Source organism: Sphaeramia orbicularis, chromosome 7, assembly GCF_902148855.1.
Source record: "Sphaeramia orbicularis chromosome 7, fSphaOr1.1, whole genome shotgun sequence".
Classification (NCBI taxonomy): domain Eukaryota; kingdom Metazoa; phylum Chordata; class Actinopteri; order Kurtiformes; family Apogonidae; genus Sphaeramia; species Sphaeramia orbicularis.
The window spans coordinates 1,777,529-1,798,145 of NC_043963.1; positions in this window are offsets into that span (position 1 = coordinate 1,777,529).

The window sequence follows — 20,617 nt, forward strand, 5'->3', positions numbered from 1 at the left end:
AACTGAACCTTGGGGGATGCCACAGCCCATTTGATACCAGTCTGACCAACATCCATCCACTGTAACAGAAGATTCAAACCAGTTCAAACAGAAGCAGATGAACCAACCAGGTTAGGAAGTCCAACTAGAAGAAGTGGTCGACTTACTAATGTCCATATTTGATCTCAGGTCCTTAACCTTGACCGTTAATAGTATGTAATAAAAATCTTTATGTTTTCGAGGCTAAAAATGAAGATTCACCTGTAAAAAGTTTCTCATCAAATGTTCTAAATGTTAGAGTTAAATGTTTTTATTAGTTTTAATTTTATTTTTGATAAATGTTGATTCATTTTCAGGTTTTTTTTTCAGTCGTGGTCAGAGCTTTGATCAAAATCAGCAGCTATTTCCATCAACCGTTTAAACCAATAAAACTGTACAAATGATTCAAATGTAACTTTTATTTAAAGAAACAAAAATATTCAACCAGTTGTTTTTTTGCTTTTCTTTGTATGATTTCTTGTGCAAATTAAAAACTACCGAACTTTTCATTTGAACAAAACAAATAAATTCAACCAGAACCTAAGACGATACTTTAACAAATAAAAATATGAAAGGTTCACTTAATTGTAATAACTATAATAATAATAATAATAATAATAATAATAATAATAATAATAATAATAATAATGTGTATTTTTTTAGGTTAATAAACAGAGACAGTGAGTTTGTTGAACATTAAAGTACAAATGTCGCACATGTTTCTTTTCAACAATAAAACAGTCAAATGTCTCAATAAACACTGGTTTAATTAAACATTTCATGTTCATTCTTTTAACTGATGTTTTGATGAAGCTAAATGGATTTAATGATGTAGTACTGATCTGTGGACAGCAGGGGGCAGCAGAGTCTGAAATGACAACATTCACACTGTTCCAGACAGGAGGAGGAGGAGGAGGAGGAGGAGGAGGAGGAGGAGGAGGAGGAGGAGTCTAAATCATAAAGAATCACTGTTGTGTTTCATGTTCCAAAAAAAAAACAAAACAGATTTTTCTCTAAATAATTAAATATTTAATTAATTCAAAATATCAACAAAGACGTTTTAATGGATAAAAATGTTTAATTTTTTAAGCAGAAAATATAGGATTTGAAATTTCAACATCGAACTGTGTTTTTGTCTAAAATAATCCAAATAATCATAAAAACATGATCACAGATCATTTCATCGATCGTTTCACAGATTGAACTGAAACGTTCAAATATCATATAAATAAATAAATAAATAATCTGTCAGATCTGTCGATAACAGTCTCTTATTTAGACCAGTTTCATCTTTTAACGTCAAACTAAAACTAATTCAAAGTCAAACTGATCAGCGACTCTAATTAATGCTGAATAATGAATAAATCAGGACAGTTTTTGCAGCTTTAAGGTCAGAGGTCGTCCATTTGACCCTGATACTCTTTACCCAGAATTCATTGTGTCTGTGACGCAGCCTTAAACCTGCTGCTGAACGTAGAATGTAGAAGAAAGAAATGAAAGTGTTAGGATGAAGGTGGTTTTATCGTGTTTCTTCATTTTCTGTAAAAAACTGTTTAAAAAGGAGCAAAAACGTGAAAAGGACAAGAGACGAAAACAGAAAAAGATAAAAGACTTAAAATGATGAAACAAAACAATTTTAAAAAACAAAACCCTAAAAAGACAAAACAATTCAAAACTCAACCCTAAAAACAGCTGACTGTGATGATTACCCATAATTCCCTCTGTCTCTGACTCATTTCCATTTAAATCCTGCTCACATTAAATATAAAACACATTCATTAACGTCCTGTTTCACTGACGCAGTGGAGAATCATCTGAGGTGTGGGCGTGGCCTGTTTCCACCGGTGACACGTTTCCACGGTTTCACAGACTCAGATTCTCACATGGATCCGGTTCCAGTTGAACCAGTTCATATGAATAGAAACATCAGAAATAGACCTGCAAACGAGACCCGATCCGGATCAGACCAGATCTGTGGGCGGGGCTCACATCTGGGTCATATAATATACATGAGCATGGGCGGGGCTTACATCTGGGTCATATATATTATATGACCCAGATGTAAGCCCCGCCCACAGATCTAGTCTGATCCAGATTGTGTAAATAAAAACAGAATAAAAACAGAATAAAAACAGAAAAATGACAACGAGAAAAGAAAGAAGTAACGAAAAAGACGGAAACAGAACAACAGAGGAAAACATCGCAGAAAAACCCTGAAATAACGCAAAAACATGAAAACCAAACAAGACAGTTCTGTCGGCCTCCTTCAGACTTTGACTGACAGGTATAATTGAGAAGTATGATTGACAGGTGTGATTAACAGGTGTGACTGACAGGTGTGATTGACAGATATGATTCACAGGTATGATTGACAAGTGTGATTCACAGATGTTATTGTCAAGTATGATTGACAGGTGTGATTGACAGTTGACTGATGTCGACTTTTTTTAATTAAATAAACACATTTTTTATCGGTTTCACTAACTAGACACAAAATACTTGATGTCTGATGAAATTTACTACTTTACTAAGTCAAGCTAGCATACCCATCATGCATGTAGCCCCTCCCCTTTTGTCCAAATATGGACACTTCTGTCTCTGAAAGTCCAACATGGCAACAACCAAATGAATAACAATTAAAAACAGGTACATGTTGGTGATGAGGTGGTGATGAAGATCTGGATCTGGAAGACCTTCAATGGCAGCTCCTGATCAGCTACATGCTAATGCTAAGGCTAATGCTACGCATTGTATGTGGATTAAAATGCAGAGAAGGAATTTGACAACAGGGAAAATAAAAGGAGTTCATCTTTAACCTACAGCTAAACTGTTTAGCGGCAGGTCAGAAACACAATAAACACAAGCAGAAAACGCAACGAATAAGAAACAAAGGAAATACAGCAGATGATGACGACCATGACCACAGGTCTTTATTCACCAGTTTGAACGTGTTTATTTACCACTTTTATCGTGTTTATTTACCACTTTTATTGTGTTTATTTACCACTTTTATTGTGTTTATTTACCACTTTTATCGTGTTTATTTTACCACTTTTATCGTGTTTATTTTATCACTTTTATCGTGTTTATTTACCATTTTTATTGTGGTTATTTACCACTATTATCGTGTTTATTTTACCACTTTTAGCGTGTTTATTTACCACTTTTATCGTGTTTATTTTATCACTTTTATCGTGTTTATTTACCACTTTTATCGTGGTTATTTACCACTATTATCGTGTTTATTTACCACTTTTATCGTGTTTATTTTACCACTTTTATCGTGTTTATTTTATCACTTTTATCGTGTTTATTTACCACTTTTATTGTGGTTATTTACCACTATTATCGTGTTTATTTACCACTTTTATTGTGTTTATTTACCACTTTTATCATGTTTATTTACCACTTTTATCGTGTTTATTTACCACTTTTATCATGTTTATTTACCACTTTTATCGTGTTTATTTACCACTTTTATCGTGTTTATTTACCACTATTATCGTGTTTATTTACCACTTTTATCGTGTTTATTTGCCACTTTTATCGTGTTTATTTACCACTTTTATTGTGTTTATTTACCACTTTTATTGTGTTTATTTACCACTTTTATCGTGTTTATTTTACCACTTTTATCGTGTTTATTTTATCACTTTTATCGTGTTTATTTACCACTTTTATTGTGGTTATTTACCACTATTATCGTGTTTATTTTACCACTTTTAGCGTGTTTATTTACCACTTTTATCGTGTTTATTTTATCACTTTTATCATGTTTATTTACCACTTTTATCGTGGTTATTTACCACTATTATCGTGTTTATTTACCACTTTTATCGTGTTTATTTTACCACTTTTATCGTGTTTATTTTATCACTTTTATCGTGTTTATTTACCACTTTTATTGTGGTTATTTACCACTATTATCGTGTTTATTTACCACTTTTATCGTGTTTATTTACCACTTTTATCATGTTTATTTACCACTTTTATCGTGTTTATTTACCACTTTTATCATGTTTATTTACCACTTTTATCGTGTTTATTTACCACTTTTATCGTGTTTATTTACCACTTTTATCGTGTTTATTTACCACTATTATCGTGTTTATTTACCACTATATCGTGTTTATTTGCCACTTTTATCGTGTTTATTTACCGCTATTACTGTGTTTATTTACCACTTTTATCATGTTTATTAACCAGTTTGATCGTATTTATTGACCACTTTTATCATGTTTATTGACCACTTTTATCATGTTTATTTACCACTTTTATCGTGTTTATTTACCACTTTTATCGTGTTTATTTACCACTTTTATCGTGTGTATTTACCACTTTTATCGTGTTTATTTACCACTTTTATCGTGTTTATTTACCACTATTATCGTGTTTATTTACCACTTTTATCATGTTTATTAACCAGTTTGATCGTATTTATTTACCACTTTTATCATGTTTGTTTACCACTTTTATCGTGTTTATTTACCAGTTTAATCGTGTTTGTTTATCACTTTTATCGTGTTTCTTTACCACTATTACTGTGTTTATTTACCACTTTTATCGTGTTTATTGACCACTTTAATGGCGTTTGTTTACCACTTTTATCATGTTTGTTTACCACTTTAATGGCGTTTGTTTACCACTTTTATCATGTTTGTTTACCACTTTAATGGCGTTTGTTTACCACTTTTATCGTGTTTGTTTACCACTTTAATGGCGTTTGTTTACCACTTTTGTCATGTTTGTTTACAACTTTAATTGCATTTGTTTACCACTTTTATCATATTTGTTTACCACTTTTATCATGTTTCTTTACCACTTTTGTCATGTTTGTTTACCACTTTTGTCATGTTTATTTACCACTTTAATGGCGTTTGTTTACCACTTTTATCATGTTTGTTTACCACTTTAATGGCGTTTGTTTACCACTTTAATGGCTTTTGTTTACCACTTTTATCATGTTTGTTTACCACTTTAATGGCGTTTGTTTACCACTTTTGTCATGTTTGTTTACCACTTTTATCATGTTTGTTTACCACTTTAATGGCGTTTATTTACCACTTTAATGGCATTTGTTTACCACTTTTATCATGTTTGTTTACCACTTTTGTCATGTTTGTTTACCACTTTAATGGCGTTTGTTTACCACTTTTATCATGTTTGTTTACCACTTTTATCATGTTTGTTTACCACTTTTATCATGTTTCTTTACCACTTTAATGGCGTTTGTTTACCACTTTTATCATGTTTGTTTACCACTTTTATCATGTTTGTTTACCACTTTTATCATGTTTCTTTACCACTTTAATGGCATTTGTTTACCACTTTTATCATGTTTGTTTACCACTTTTGTCATGTTTGTTTACCACTTTTATCATGTTTGTTTACCACTTTTATCATGTTTCTTTACCACTTTAATGGCATTTGTTTACCACTTTTATCATGTTTGTTTACCACTTTTGTCATGTTTGTTTACCACTTTAATGGCGTTTGTTTACCACTTTTATCATGTTTGTTTACCACTTTTATCATGTTTCTTTACCACTTTAATGGCGTTTGTTTACCACTTTTGTCATGTTTGTTTACCACTTTAATGGCGTTTGTTTACCACTTTTATCATGTTTGTTTACCACTTTTGTCGTGTTTGTTTACAACTTTTGTCATGTTTGTTTACCACTTTTATCATGTTTGTTTACCACTTTTGTCATGTTTGTTTACCACTTTAATGGCGTTTGTTTACCAGTTTTATCATGTTTGTTTACCACTTTTGTCGTGTTTGTTTACAACTTTTGTCATGTTTGTTTACCACTTTAATGGCGTTTGTTTACCACTTTAATGGCGTTTGTTTACCACTTTTATCATGTTTGTTTACCACTTTTATCATGTTTGTTTACCACTTTAATGGCGTTTGTTTACCACTTTAATGGCATTTGTTTACCACTTTTATCATGTTTGTTTACCACTTTAATGGCGTTTGTTTACCACTTTAATGGCGTTTGTTTACCACTTTTATCATGTTTGTTTACCACTTTAATGGCGTTTGTTTACCACTTTAATGGCGTTTGTTTACCACTTTAATGGCATTTGTTTACCACTTTCATGGCGTTTGTTTACCACTTTAATGGCGTTTGTTTACCACTTTTATCATGTTTGTTTACCACTTTAATGGCGTTTGTTTACCACTTTTATCATGTTTGTTTACCACTTTAATGGCGTTTGTTTACCACTTTAATGGCGTTTGTTTACCACTTTTATCATGTTTGTTTACCACTTTAATGGCGTTTGTTTACCACTTTAATGGCGTTTGTTTACCACTTTTATCATGTTTGTTTACCACTTTAATGGCGTTTGTTTACCACTTTAATGGCGTTTGTTTACCACTTTTATCATGTTTGTTTACCACTTTAATGGCGTTTGTTTACCACTTTAATGGCGTTTGTTTACCACTTTAATGGCGTTTGTTTACCACTTTAATGGCGTTCTCAGCTCAGTTTGACCTTTGAACCCTGACCTGGTCCTTCCTTCTCTGTGGAAACAGATGAACTCCGCCCTGACGACAGCTGACTGTTTGGGTTTTTGCCTCGTCGTGCTGGAGTTGAGGGAGGGGCGGTCCCTTAACCTCACTGTGACCTTTGACCCACATGTGGTCACATCAGAGCTGGAACAGACGCTTCTATGGCTCACACCTTCTACTTCACGCTGGCCCCTCCCCCTGTGCAGATGAAACCCGACCTCAGTCTGATTTGGCCCGGTCCAGTTTCCTGGAGGAGGAGCTTAAGCTTCAGGTGAGTCTGGAGGAGGAGCTTAAGCTTCAGGTGAATCTGGAGGAGGAGCTTAAGCTTCAGGTGAGTCTGGAGGAGGAGTTTAAGCTTCAGGTGAGTCTGGACCTTCACGTTTCAGATGGACAGTGGGTGGAGCCATCCTTTACCCCACATCTGATTGACAGCCCGTCCTTATGTAACAGGAACTCCATCAGCTGATACAACAGAAGCAACAGGAGCAGTAACTGGGTTAAGGTGGACTGGCTTAAGGTGGACAGTCAGGTACTATTGAGGTTTTTTCTGAGTACCTCTGATATTCAAACAGTAAGAACATAGTATGTCATTAAAGAACATCCAATTTGGACTGGTTCTGGAATATGGTTCTAAAGGGTTCTGTTTAACTAATGAGGTATTTAGAAGGGTTATGTGAAGTATTTTAGGTTGTTTTAAGCCTTTATTTAGGTTTTTTCTGACGGCCTCTTTTTGTCAAAAAGTAAGACTATAGTATGTCATTTTAGAACGTCCAATTTGGACTGGTTCTGGAATATGTTTCTAAAGGTTCTATTTAACTAATGAGGTGTTTAGAAAGGTTCTATTAAATACTTCAGGTGTTTTTAAGACTTTATTTAGGTTTTTTTCCGAGGACTTCTGATGGTCAAAAATTAAGACAATAGTATTTCGTTTTAGAACGTCCAATTTGGACTGGTTCTGGAACATGGTTCTAAAGGGTTTTATTGAACCAATGAGGTATTTCAAAGAGTTCTATGAAGTATTTTAGGTGTTTTTAAGACTTTATTTTGGTTTTTTCCGACGGCCTCTGATGGTCAAAAAGTAAGACTATAATATGTTGTTTTAGAACGTGCAATTTGGACTGGTTCTGGAATATGGTTCTAAAGGTTCTATTTAACTAATGAGGTATTAAGAAGGGTTCTATGAAGTATTTTAGATTGTTTTAACCCTTTATTTAGGTTTTTTCCGTGGATTTCTGATGGTCAAAGAGCAAGACTACAGTATGTCATTTTAGAACATCCAATTTGGACTGGTTCTGGAATATGGTTCTAAAGGGTTTTATTTAACTAATGAGGTATTTCAAAGCATTCTATGAAGTATTTTAGGTGTTTTTAAGCCTTTATTTAGGTTTTTTAAGACAGCCTCTGATGGTCAAAAAGTAAGACTATAGTATGTCATTTTAGAATGTCAAATTTGGACTGGTTCTGGAATATGGTTCTAAAGGTTTTATTTATCTAATGAGGTATTTAGAAGGGTTATGTGAAGTATTTTAGGTGTTTTAAGCCTTTATTTAGTTTTTTTCCAACGGCCTTTGATGGTCAAAAAGTAAGACTACAGTATGTCATTTTAGAACGTCTGATTTGGACTGGTTCTGTAATATGCTTCTAAAGGGTTTTATGTAACTAAAAGGTATTTAAAAGGGTTCTATGGGGTATTTTAGGTATTTTTATTCCTTTATTTAGGTTTTTTCTCAGGACCTCTGATGGTCAAAAAGTAAGACTACAGTATGTTGTTTTAGAATGTCCAATTTGGACTGGTTCTGGAATATGGTTCTAAAGGTTCTATTTAACTAATGAGGTATTTAGAAGGGTTCTATGAGGTATTTTAGGTGTTTTTAAGCCTTTATTTAGGTTTTCTCCGAGGACCTCTGATGGTCAAAAAGTAAGACTATAGTATGTCGTTTTAGAACGTCAAATTTTGACTGGTTCTGGAATATGGTTCTAAAGGTTCTATTTAACTAATGAGGTATTTAGAAGGGTTCTATGATGTATTTTAGGAGTTTTTATACTTTTATTTAGTTTTTTTTTCTGAGGACCTCTGATGGTCAAAAAGCAAGACTATAGTATGTCATTTTAGAACGTCGATTTTGGACTGGTTCTGGAATATGGTTCTAAAGGGTTTTATGTAACTAAAAAGGTATTTAGAAGGGTTCTATGAGGTATTTTATGTGTTTTTAAGCCTTTATTTAGTTTTTTTCAAAGGACCTCTGATGGTCAATAAGTAATACAATAGTATGTCATTTTAGAATGTCCGATTTGGACTGGTTCTGTAATATGGTTCTAAAGGGTTTTATGTAACTAAAAAGGTATTTAAAAGGGTTCTATGGGGTATTTTAGGTATTTTTATTCCTTTATTTAGGTTTTTTCCGAGGACCTCTGATGGTCAAAAAGTAAGACTACAGTATGTTGTTTTAGAATGTCCAATTTGGACTGGTTCTGGAATATGGTTCTAAAGGTTCTATTTAACTAATGAGGTATTGAGAAGGGTTCTATGAGGTATTTTAGGTGTTTTTAAGCCTTTATTTAGTTTTTTTCCGAGGACCTCTGATGGTCAAAAAGTAAGACTATAGTATGTTGTTTTAGAACGTCCGATTTGGACTGGTTCTGGAATATGTTTCTAAAGGTTCTATTTAACTAATGAGGTATTTAGAAGGTTTCTGTGAAGTATTTTAGGTGTTTTTATGCTTTTCGTTAGGTTTTTTTAAAGGACCTCTGATGGTCAAAAAGTAAGACTACAGTATGTCGTTTTAAAATGTCCAATTTGGACTGGTTCTGGAATATGGTTCTAAACGTTCTATTTAACTAATGAGGTATTTAGAAAGGTTCTACTAGGCATTTTAGGTGTTTTTAACTCGTTATTAAGGTTTTTTCCGACAGCCTCTGATGGTCAAAAAGAAAGACTATAGTATGTCGTTTTAGAACGTCCAATTTGGACTGGTTCTTGAATATGGTTCTAAAGGTTCTATTTAACTAATGAGGTATGTAGAAGGGTTCTATGAGGTATTTTAGGAGTTTTTATGCTTTTTATTTAGGTTTTTTCTGAGGACCTCTGATGGTCAAAAAGTAAGACTATAGTATGTCATTTTAGAATGTCAAATTTGGACTGGTTCTGGAATATGGTTCTAAAGGTTTTATTTATCTAATGAGGTATTTAGAAGGGTTATGTGAAGTATTTTAGGTGTTTTAAGCCTTTATTTAGTTTTTTTCCAAGGACCTCTGATGGTCAAAAAGTAAGACTATAGTATGTCATTTTAGAACGTCTGATTTGGACTGGTTCTGGAATATGGTTCTAAATGTTCTGTTTAAGTAATGAGGTACCTATATGGGTTCTGTTAAGTATTTTAGGTGTTTTTAAGCCTTTATTTAGGTTTTTTCCAACGGCCTTTGATGGTCAAAAAGTAAGACTACAGTATGTCATTTTAGAACGTCTGATTTGGACTGGTTCTGTAATATGCTTCTAAAGGGTTTTATGTAACTAAAAGGTATTTAAAAGGGTTCTATGGGGTATTTTAGGTATTTTTATTCCTTTATTTAGGTTTTTTCTCAGGACCTCTGATGGTCAAAAAGTAAGACTACAGTATGTTGTTTTAGAATGTCCAATTTGGACTGGTTCTGGAATATGGTTCTAAAGGTTCTATTTAACTAATGAGGTATTTAGAAGGGTTCTATGAGGTATTTTAGGTGTTTTTAAGCCTTTATTTAGGTTTTCTCCGAGGACCTCTGATGGTCAAAAAGTAAGACTATAGTATGTCGTTTTAGAACGTCAAATTTTGACTGGTTCTGGAATATGGTTCTAAAGGTTCTGTTTAACTAATGAGGTATTTAGAAGGGTTCTATGATGTATTTTAGGAGTTTTTATACTTTTATTTAGTTTTTTTTCTGAGGACCTCTGATGGTCAAAAAGCAAGACTATAGTATGTCATTTTAGAACGTCGATTTTGGACTGGTTCTGGAATATGGTTCTAAAGGGTTTTATGTAACTAAAAAGGTATTTAGAAGGGTTCTATGAGGTATTTTATGTGTTTTTAAGCCTTTATTTAGTTTTTTTCAAAGGACCTCTGATGGTCAATAAGTAATACAATAGTATGTCATTTTAGAATGTCCGATTTGGACTGGTTCTGTAATATGGTTCTAAAGGGTTTTATGTAACTAAAAAGGTATTTAAAAGGGTTCTATGGGGTATTTTAGGTATTTTTATTCCTTTATTTAGGTTTTTTCCGAGGACCTCTGATGGTCAAAAAGTAAGACTACAGTATGTCGTTTTAGAATGTCCAATTTGGACTGGTTCTGGAATATGGTTCTAAAGGTTCTATTTAACTAATGAGGTATTGAGAAGGGTTCTATGAGGTATTTTAGGTGTTTTTAAGCCTTTATTTAGTTTTTTTCCGAGGACCTCTGATGGTCAAAAAGTAAGACTATAGTATGTTGTTTTAGAACGTCCGATTTGGACTGGTTCTGGAATATGTTTCTAAAGGTTCTATTTAACTAATGAGGTATTTAGAAGGTTTCTGTGAAGTATTTTAGGTGTTTTTATGCTTTTCGTTAGGTTTTTTTAAAGGACCTCTGATGGTCAAAAAGTAAGACTACAGTATGTCGTTTTAAAATGTCCAATTTGGACTGGTTCTGGAATATGGTTCTAAACGTTCTATTTAACTAATGAGGTATTTAGAAAGGTTCTACTAGGCATTTTAGGTGTTTTTAACCCGTTATTAAGGTTTTTTCCGACAGCCTCTGATGGTCAAAAAGAAAGACTATAGTATGTCGTTTTAGAACGTCCAATTTGGACTGGTTCTTGAATATGGTTCTAAAGGTTCTATTTAACTAATGAGGTATGTAGAAGGGTTCTATGATGTATTTTAGGAGTTTTTATACTTTTATTTAGTTTTTTTTCTGAGGACCTCTGATGGTCAAAAAGCAAGACTATAGTATGTCATTTTAGAACGTCGATTTTGGACTGGTTCTGGAATATGGTTCTAAAGGGTTTTATGTAACTAAAAAGGTATTTAGAAGGGTTCTATGAGGTATTTTATGTGTTTTTAAGCCTTTATTTAGTTTTTTTCAAAGGACCTCTGATGGTCAATAAGTAATACAATAGTATGTCATTTTAGAATGTCCGATTTGGACTGGTTCTGTAATATGGTTCTAAAGGGTTTTATGTAACTAAAAAGGTATTTAAAAGGGTTCTATGGGGTATTTTAGGTATTTTTATTCCTTTATTTAGGTTTTTTCCGAGGACCTCTGATGGTCAAAAAGTAAGACTACAGTATGTCGTTTTAGAATGTCCAATTTGGACTGGTTCTGGAATATGGTTCTAAAGGTTCTATTTAACTAATGAGGTATTGAGAAGGGTTCTATGAGGTATTTTAGGTGTTTTTAAGCCTTTATTTAGTTTTTTTCCGAGGACCTCTGATGGTCAAAAAGTAAGACTATAGTATGTTGTTTTAGAACGTCCGATTTGGACTGGTTCTGGAATATGTTTCTAAAGGTTCTATTTAACTAATGAGGTATTTAGAAGGTTTCTGTGAAGTATTTTAGGTGTTTTTATGCTTTTCGTTAGGTTTTTTTAAAGGACCTCTGATGGTCAAAAAGTAAGACTACAGTATGTCGTTTTAAAATGTCCAATTTGGACTGGTTCTGGAATATGGTTCTAAACGTTCTATTTAACTAATGAGGTATTTAGAAAGGTTCTACTAGGCATTTTAGGTGTTTTTAACCCGTTATTAAGGTTTTTTCCGACAGCCTCTGATGGTCAAAAAGAAAGACTATAGTATGTCGTTTTAGAACGTCCAATTTGGACTGGTTCTTGAATATGGTTCTAAAGGTTCTATTTAACTAATGAGGTATGTAGAAGGGTTCTATGAGGTATTTTAGGAGTTTTTATGCTTTTTATTTAGGTTTTTTCTGAGGACCTCTGATGGTCAAAAACTAAGACTATAGTATGTCATTTTAGAACGTCCAATTTGGACTGGTTCTGGAATATGGTTCTAAAGGGTTTTATTTAACTAATAAGGTATTTAAAAGGGTTGTATGGGGTATTTTAGGTGTTTTTATTCCTTTATTTAGGTTTTTTCCGAGGACTTCTGATGGTCAAAAAGTAAGACTATAGTATGTTGTTTTAAAACGTCCAATTTGGACTGGTTCTCGAATATGGTTCTAAAGGATTTTATTTAAGTAATGAGGTATTTAGAAGGGTTCTTCTACGTATTTTAGGTGTTTTTAATGCATTATTAAGGTTTTTTCCGACAGCCTCTGATGGTTAAAAAGTAAGACTATAGTATGTCGTTTTAAAACGTCCAATTTGGACTGGTTCTGGAACATGGTTCTAAAGGTTCTGTTTAACTAATGAGGTATTTAGAAGGGTTCTATGAGGTATTTTAGGTTTTTTTAAACCTTTATTTAGGTTTTTTCCGAGGACCTCTGATGGTCAAAAAGTAAGACTATATAGTATGTCGTTTTAAAACGTCCGATTTGAACTGGTTCTGGAATATGGTTCTAAAGGTTTTATTTAACTAATGAGGTATTTAGAAGGGTTCTATTAGGTATTTTAGGTGTTTTTAAGCCGTTATTAAGGTTTTTTCCGAATGCCTCTGATGGTCAAAAAGTAAGACTATAGTATGTTGTTTTAGAACGTGCAATTTGGACTGGTTCTGGAATATGGTTCTAAAGGTTCTATTTAACTAATGAGGTATTTAGAAGGTTTCTGTGAAGTATTTTAGGTGTTTTTATGCTTTTCGTTAGGTTTTTTAAAGGACCTCTGATGGTCAAAAAGTAAGACTATAGTATGTCGTTTTAGAACGTCCAATTTGGACTGGTTCTGGAATATGGTTCTAAAGGATTTTATTTAAGTAATGAGGTATTTAGAAGGGTTCTTCTACGTATTTTAGGTGTTTTTAATGCATTATTAAGGTTTTTTCCGAAAGCCTCTGATGGTCAAAAAGTAAGACTACAGTATGTCGTTTTAAAACGTCCAATTTGGACTGGTTCTGGAATATGGTTCTAAAGGTTCTATTTAACTAATGAGGTATTTAGAAGGGTTCTATGAGGTATTTTAGGTGTTTTTAAGCCTTTATTTAGGTTTTTTCCGAGGACCTCTGATGGTCAAAAAGTAAGACTATACTATGTCGTTTTAGAACGTCCAATTTGAACTGGTTCTGGAATATGGTTCTAAAGGTTCTATTTAACTAATGAGGTATTTAGAAGGGTTCTACTAGGTATTTTAGGTGTTTTTAACCCGTTATTAAGGTTTTTTCCGACAGCCTCTGATGATCAAAAAGAAAGACTATAGTATGTCGTTTTAGAACGTCCGATTTGGACTGGTTCTGGAATAATGTTCTAAAGGTTCTAGTTTTCTAATGAGGTATTTAGAAGGGTTCTACTAGGTATTTTAGGTGTTTTTAAGCCTTTATTTAGGTTTTTTCTGGGGACCTCTGATGGTCAAAAAGTAAGAGTATAGTATGTCATTTAAGAACATCCAATTTAAACTGGTTCTGGAATATGGTTCTAAATGTTCTATTTAACTAATGAGGTATGTAGAAGGGTTCTATGAGGTATTTTAAGAGTTTTTATGCTTTTTATTTTGTTTTTTTCTGAGGACCTCTGATGGTCAAAAAGTAAGACTATATAGTATGTCATTTTAGAACGTCCAATTTGGACTGGTTCTGGAATATGGTTCTAAAGGGTTTTATTTAACTAATGAGGTATTTAGAAGGGTTCTGTGAGGTATTTTAGGGGTGGTTAAGCCTTTATTTAGTTTTTTCCGAGGACCTCTGATGGTCAAAAGTAAGACTATAGTATGGCGTTTTAGAGCGTCCAATTTGGACTGGTTCTGAAATATGGTTCTAAAGGTTCTATTCAAGTAATGAGGTATTTATATGGGTCCTGTGAAGTATTCTAGGTTGTTTTTAAGCCTTTATTTAGGTTTTTTCTGATGGCCTCTGATGGTCAAAAAGTAAGACCATAGTATGTCGTTTTAGAAAGTCGAATTTGGGCTGGTTCTGGAATATGGTTCTAAAGGATTTTATTTAACTAATAAGGTATTTAAAAGGGTGCTATGGGGTATTTTAGGTGTTTTTATTCCTTTATTTAGTTTTTTCCGAGGACTTCTGATGGTCAAAAAGTAAGACTATAGTATGTTGTTTTAAAACGTCCAATTTGGACTGGTTCTGGAATATGGTTCTAAAGGATTTTATTTAAGTAATGAGGTATTTAAAAGGGTTCTTCTATGTATTTTAGGTGTTTTTAACGCATTATTAAGGTTTTTTCCGACAGCCTCTGATGGTTAAAAAGTAAGACTATAGTATGTCGTTTTAAAACGTCCAATTTGGACTGGTTCTGGAACATGGTTCTAAAGGTTCTGTTTAACAAATGAGGTATTTAGAAGGGTTCTATGAGGTATTTTAGGTGTTTTTAAGCCTTTATTTAGGTTTTTTCTGATGGCCTCTGATGGTCAAAAAGTAAGACTATAGTATGTCGTTTTAGAAAGTCGAATTTGGGCTGGTTCTGGAATATGGTTCTAAAGGGTTTTATTTAACTAATAAGGTATTTAAAAGGGTTCTATGGGGTATTTTAGGTGTTTTTAAGCCTTTTTTTAAGAAACACCTCAAAACCCTCCTGTTCAAAAAGGCTTTTTAGTCTCCCACCTGACCCAGGACCACCACAGACTGATTACACTCTATGTATTCATCATAACGTACTCCATGTGTCATCCCCCCCCCAGTCTCTCTATATCTCTATCGCTCTCTCTTTTCTCCTCCTTTACTCTCTCTCTCTCTCTTTAACCCCAACTGGTCAAGGCAGACGTCCATCCTTCAGGAGTCTGGGTCTGCTCCACGTTTCTGCTGTTAAAGGGAAGTTTTTCCTCGCCACTGTCACCAATCACAAGTGTTTGCCCCTGAAGGATTCTGTTGGGTCTGTAAACTTAATTTGATTCTGATTTGAATTGATAAAGCACTTTGTGACTCTGTCTGTGAAAAGTGCTCTATAAATAAAATTTACTTTACTTACTTTATTTAGGTTTTTTCGAGGACCTCTGATGGTCAAAAAGTAAGACTATAGTATGTCGTTTTAGAACGTCCAATTTGAACTGGTTCTGGAATATGGTTCTAAAGGTTCTATTTAACTAATGAGGTATTTAGAAGGGTTCTACGAGGTATTTTAGGTGTTTTTAACCCGTTATTAAGGTTTTTTCCGACAGCCTCTGATGATCAAAAAGAAAGACTATAGGATGTCGTTTTAGAACATCCAATTTAAACTGGTTCTGGAATATGGTTCTAAAGGCTCTATTTAACTAATGAGGTATGTAGAAGGGTTCTATGAGGTATTTTAGGAGTTTTTAAGCCTTTATTTAGGTTTTTTCTGATGGCCTCTGATGGTCAAAAAGTAAGACCATAGTATGTCGTTTTAGAAAGTCGAATTTGGGCTGGTTCTGGAATATGGTTCTAAAGGATTTTATTTAACTAATAAGGTATTTAAAAGGGTGCTATGGGGTATTTTAGGTGTTTTTAAGCCTTTATTTAGGTTTTTTCCGAGGACCTCTGATGGTCAAAAAGTAAGACTATAGTATGTCATTTTAGAACGTCCAATTTGGACTGGTTCTGGAATATGGTTCTAAAGGTTCTATTTAACTAATGAGGTATTTAGAAGGGTTCTACGAGGTATTTTAGGTGTTTTTAACCCGTTATTAAGGTTTTTTCCGACAGCCTCTGATGATCAAAAAGAAAGACTATAGGATGTCGTTTTAGAACATCCAATTTAAACTGGTTCTGGAATATGGTTCTAAAGGTTCTATTTAACTAATGAGGTATGTAGAAGGGTTCTATGAGGTATTTTAGGAGTTTTTAAGCCTTTATTTAGGTTTTTTCTGATGGCCTCTGATGGTCAAAAAGTAAGACCATAGTATGTCGTTTTAGAAAGTCGAATTTGGGCTGGTTCTGGAATATGGTTCTAAAGGTTCTATTTAACTAATGAGGTATTTAGAAGGGTTCTAATAGGTATTTTAGGTGTTTTTAACCCGTTATTAAGGTTTTTTCCGACAGCCTCTGATGGTCAAAAGTAAGACCATAGTATGTCGTTTTAGAAAGTCGAATTTGGGCTGGTTCTGCAATATGGTTCTAAAGGATTTTATTTAACTAATAAGGTATTTAAAAGGGTTGTATGGGGTATTTTAGGTGTTTTTATTCCTTTATTTAGGTTTTTTCCGAGGACTTCTGATGGTCAAAAAGTAAGACTATAGTATGTTGTTTTAAAACGTCCAATTTGGACTGGTTCTCGAATATGGTTCTAAAGGATTTTATTTAAGTAATGAGGTATTTAGAAGGGTTCTTCTACGTATTTTAGGTGTTTTTAAGCCGTTATTAAGGTTTTTTCCGAATGCCTCTGATGGTCAAAAAGTAAGACTATAGTATGTTGTTTTAGAACGTCCAATTTGGACTGGTTCTGGCATATGGTTCTAAAGGTTCTATTTAACTAATGAGGTATTTAGAAGGTTTCTGTGAAGTATTTTAGGTGTTTTTATGCTTTTCGTTAGGTTTTTTAAAGGACCTCTGATGGTCAAAAAGTAAGACTATAGTATGTCGTTTTAGAACGTCCAATTTGGACTGGTTCTGGAATATGGTTCTAAAGGATTTTATTTAACTAATAAGGTATTTAAAAGGGTGCTATGGGGTATTTTAGGTGTTTTTAAGCCTTTATTTAGGTTTTTTCGAGGACCTCTGATGGTCAAAAAGTAAGACTATAGTATGTCGTTTTAGAACGTCCAATTTGAACTGGTTCTGGAATATGGTTCTAAAGGTTCTATTTAACTAATGAGGTATTTAGAAGGGTTCTAATAGGTATTTTAGGTGTTTTTAACCCGTTATTAAGGTTTTTTCCGACAGCCTCTGATGGTCAAAAAGTAAGACTATAGTATGTTGTTTTAGAACGTCCAATTTGGACTGGTTCTGGAATATGGTTCTAACGGTTCTATTTAACTAATGAGGTATGCAGAAGGGTTCTATGAGGTATTTTAGGAGTTTTTATGCTTTTTATTTAGTTTTTTTCTGAGGACCTCTGATGGTCAAAAAGTAAGACTATGTAGTATGTCATTTTAGAACGTCCAATTTGGACTGGTTCTGGAATATGGTTCTAAAGGGTTTTATTTAACTAATGAAGTATTTAGAAGGGTTCTACTAGGTATTTTAGGTGTTTTTAACCCGTTATTAAGGTTTTTTCCGACAGCCTCTGATGGTCAACAAGTAAGAGTATATAGTATGTCGTTTTAGAACATCCGATTTGTACTGGTTCTGGAATAATGTTCTAAAGGTTCTAATTATCTAATGAGGTATTTAGAAGGGTTCTGTGAAGTATTTTAGGTGTTTTTAAGCCTTTATTTAGGTTTTTTCTTGGGACCTCTGATGGTCAAAAAGTAAGACTATAGTATGTCATTTTAGAACGTCCAATTTTGACTGGTTCTGGAATATGGTTCTAAAGGATTTTATTTAACTAATGAGGTATTTAGAAGGGTTCTATGAGGTATTTTAGGGGTATTTAAGCCTTTATTTAGTTTTTTCCGCGGACCTCTGATGGTCAACAAGTAAGACTATAGTATGGCGTTTTAGAGCGTCCAATTTGGACTGGTTCTGGAATATGGTTCTAAAGGTTCTATTCAAGTAATGAGGTTCTTATATAGGTTCTGTGAAGTATTCTACGTTTTTTTTAAGCCTTTATTTAGTTTTTTTCCGATGACCTCTGATGGTCAAAAAGTAAGACCATAGTATGTCGTTTTAGAAAGTCGAATTTGGGCTGGTTCTGGAATATGGTTCTAAAGGATTTTATTTAACTAATAAGGTATTTAAAAGGGTTGTATGGGGTATTTTAGGTGTTTTTATTCCTTTATTTAGGTTTTTTCTGAGGACTTCTGATGGTCAAAAAGTAAGACTATAGTATGTTGTTTTAAAACGTCCAATTTGGACTGGTTCTGGAATACGGTTCTAAAGGATTTTATTTAAGTAATGAGGTATTTAGAAGGGTTCTTCTACGTATTTTAGGTGTTTTTAACGCGTTATTAAGGGTTTTTCCGACAGCCTCTGATGGTTAAAAAGTAAGACTATAGTATTTCTTTTAGAACGTCCAATTTGGACTGGTTCTGGAATATGGTTCTAAAGGGTTTTATTGAACTAATAGGTATTTCAAAGAGTTCTATTAAGTATTTTAGGTGTTTTTAACCCGTTATTAAGGTTTTTTCCGACAGCCTCTGATGGTCAAAAAGTAAGACTATGTAGTATGTCGTTTTAGAACGTCCGATTTGGACTGGTTCGGGAATAATGTTCTAAAGGTTTTAGTTATGTAATGAGGTATTTAGAAGGGTTCTGTGAAGTATTTTAGGTGTTTTTAAGCCTTTATTTAGGTTTTTTGCTGGGGACCTCTGACGGTCAAAAAGTAAGACTATAGTATGTCGCTTTATAACGTCCAATTTGGACTGGTTCTGGAATATGGTTCTAAAGGATTTTATTTAACTAATAAGGTATTTAGAAGGGTTCTATGAGGTATTTTAGGGGTGTTTAAGCCTTTAATTAGGTTTTTTCTGAGGACCTCTGATGGTCAAAAAGTAAGACTATAGTGTGTCATTTTAGAACGTCTCTTTTGAACTGGTTCTGGAATATGGTTCTAAAGGGTTTCATTTAACTAATGAGGTACTTAGAAGGGTTCTGTGAAGTATTTTAGGTGTTTTTAAGCCTTTATTTAGGTTATTTCCGAGGATCTCTGATGGTCAAAACATAATACTATAGTATGTCATTTTAGAACGTCCGATTTGAACTGGTTTTGGAATATGGTTCTAAAGGATTTTCTTTAAGTAATGAGGTATTTAGAAGGGTTCTTCTACGTATTTTAGGTGTTTTTAAGCCTTTATTTAGGTTTTTCCCGAGGACCTCTGATGGTCAAAAAGTAAGACCATAGTATGTCGTTTTAGAAAGTCGAATTTGGGCTGGTTCTGGAATATGGTTCTAAAGGATTTTATTTAACTAATAAGGTATTTAAAAGGGTTGTATGGGGTATTTTAGGTGTTTTTATTCCTTTATTTAGGATTTTCCCGAGTACCTCTGATGATCAAAAAGTAAGACTATAGTACGTTGTTTTAGAACGTCCAATTTGAACTGGTTCTGGAATATGGTTCTAAAGGTTTTATTTAACTAATGAGGTATTTAGAAAGGTTCTTCTACGTATTTTAGGTGTTTTTAACCCGTTATTAAGGTTTTTTCCGACAGCCTCTGATGGTCAAAAAGTAAGACTATAGTATGTCGTTTTAGAACATCCGATTTGTACTGGTTCTGGAATAATGTTCTAAAGGTTCTAATCATCTAATGAGGTATTTAGAAGGGTTCTGTGAAGTATTTTAGGTGTTTTTAAGCCTTTATTTAGGTTTTTTCTTGGGACCTCTGATGGTCAAAAAGTAAAATGTCATTTTAGAACGTCCAATTTTGACTGGTTCTGGAATATGGTTCTAAAGGGTTTTATTTAACTAATGTGGTATTTAGAAGGGTTCTGTGACGTATTTTAGGTGTTTTTAACCGTTATTTAGGTTATTTCCAAGGATCTCTGATGGTCAAAACATAATATTATAGTATGTTGTTTTAGAACGTCCAATTTGAACTGGTTCTGGAATATGGTTCTAAAGGGTTTTATTGAACTAATGAGGTATTTCAAAGAGTTCTATGAGGTATTTTAGGTGTTTTTAACCCATTATTAAGGTTTTTTCCGAGGACCTCTGATGGTTAAAAAGTAAGACTATAGTATGCCGTTTTAGAACATCCGATTTGGACTGGTTCTGGAATATGGTTCTAAAGGTTCTATTTAACTAATGAGGTATTTAGAAGGTTTCTGTGAAGTATTTTCGGTGTTTTTATGCTTTTAGTTAGGTTTTTTCTGAGGACCTCTGATGGTCATAAAGTAAGACTATAGTATGTCGTTTTAGAACGTCCAATTTGGACTGGTTCTGGAATATGGTTGTAAAGGATTTTATTTAACTAATGAGGTATTTAGAAGGGTTCTTCTACGTATTTACGTGTTTTT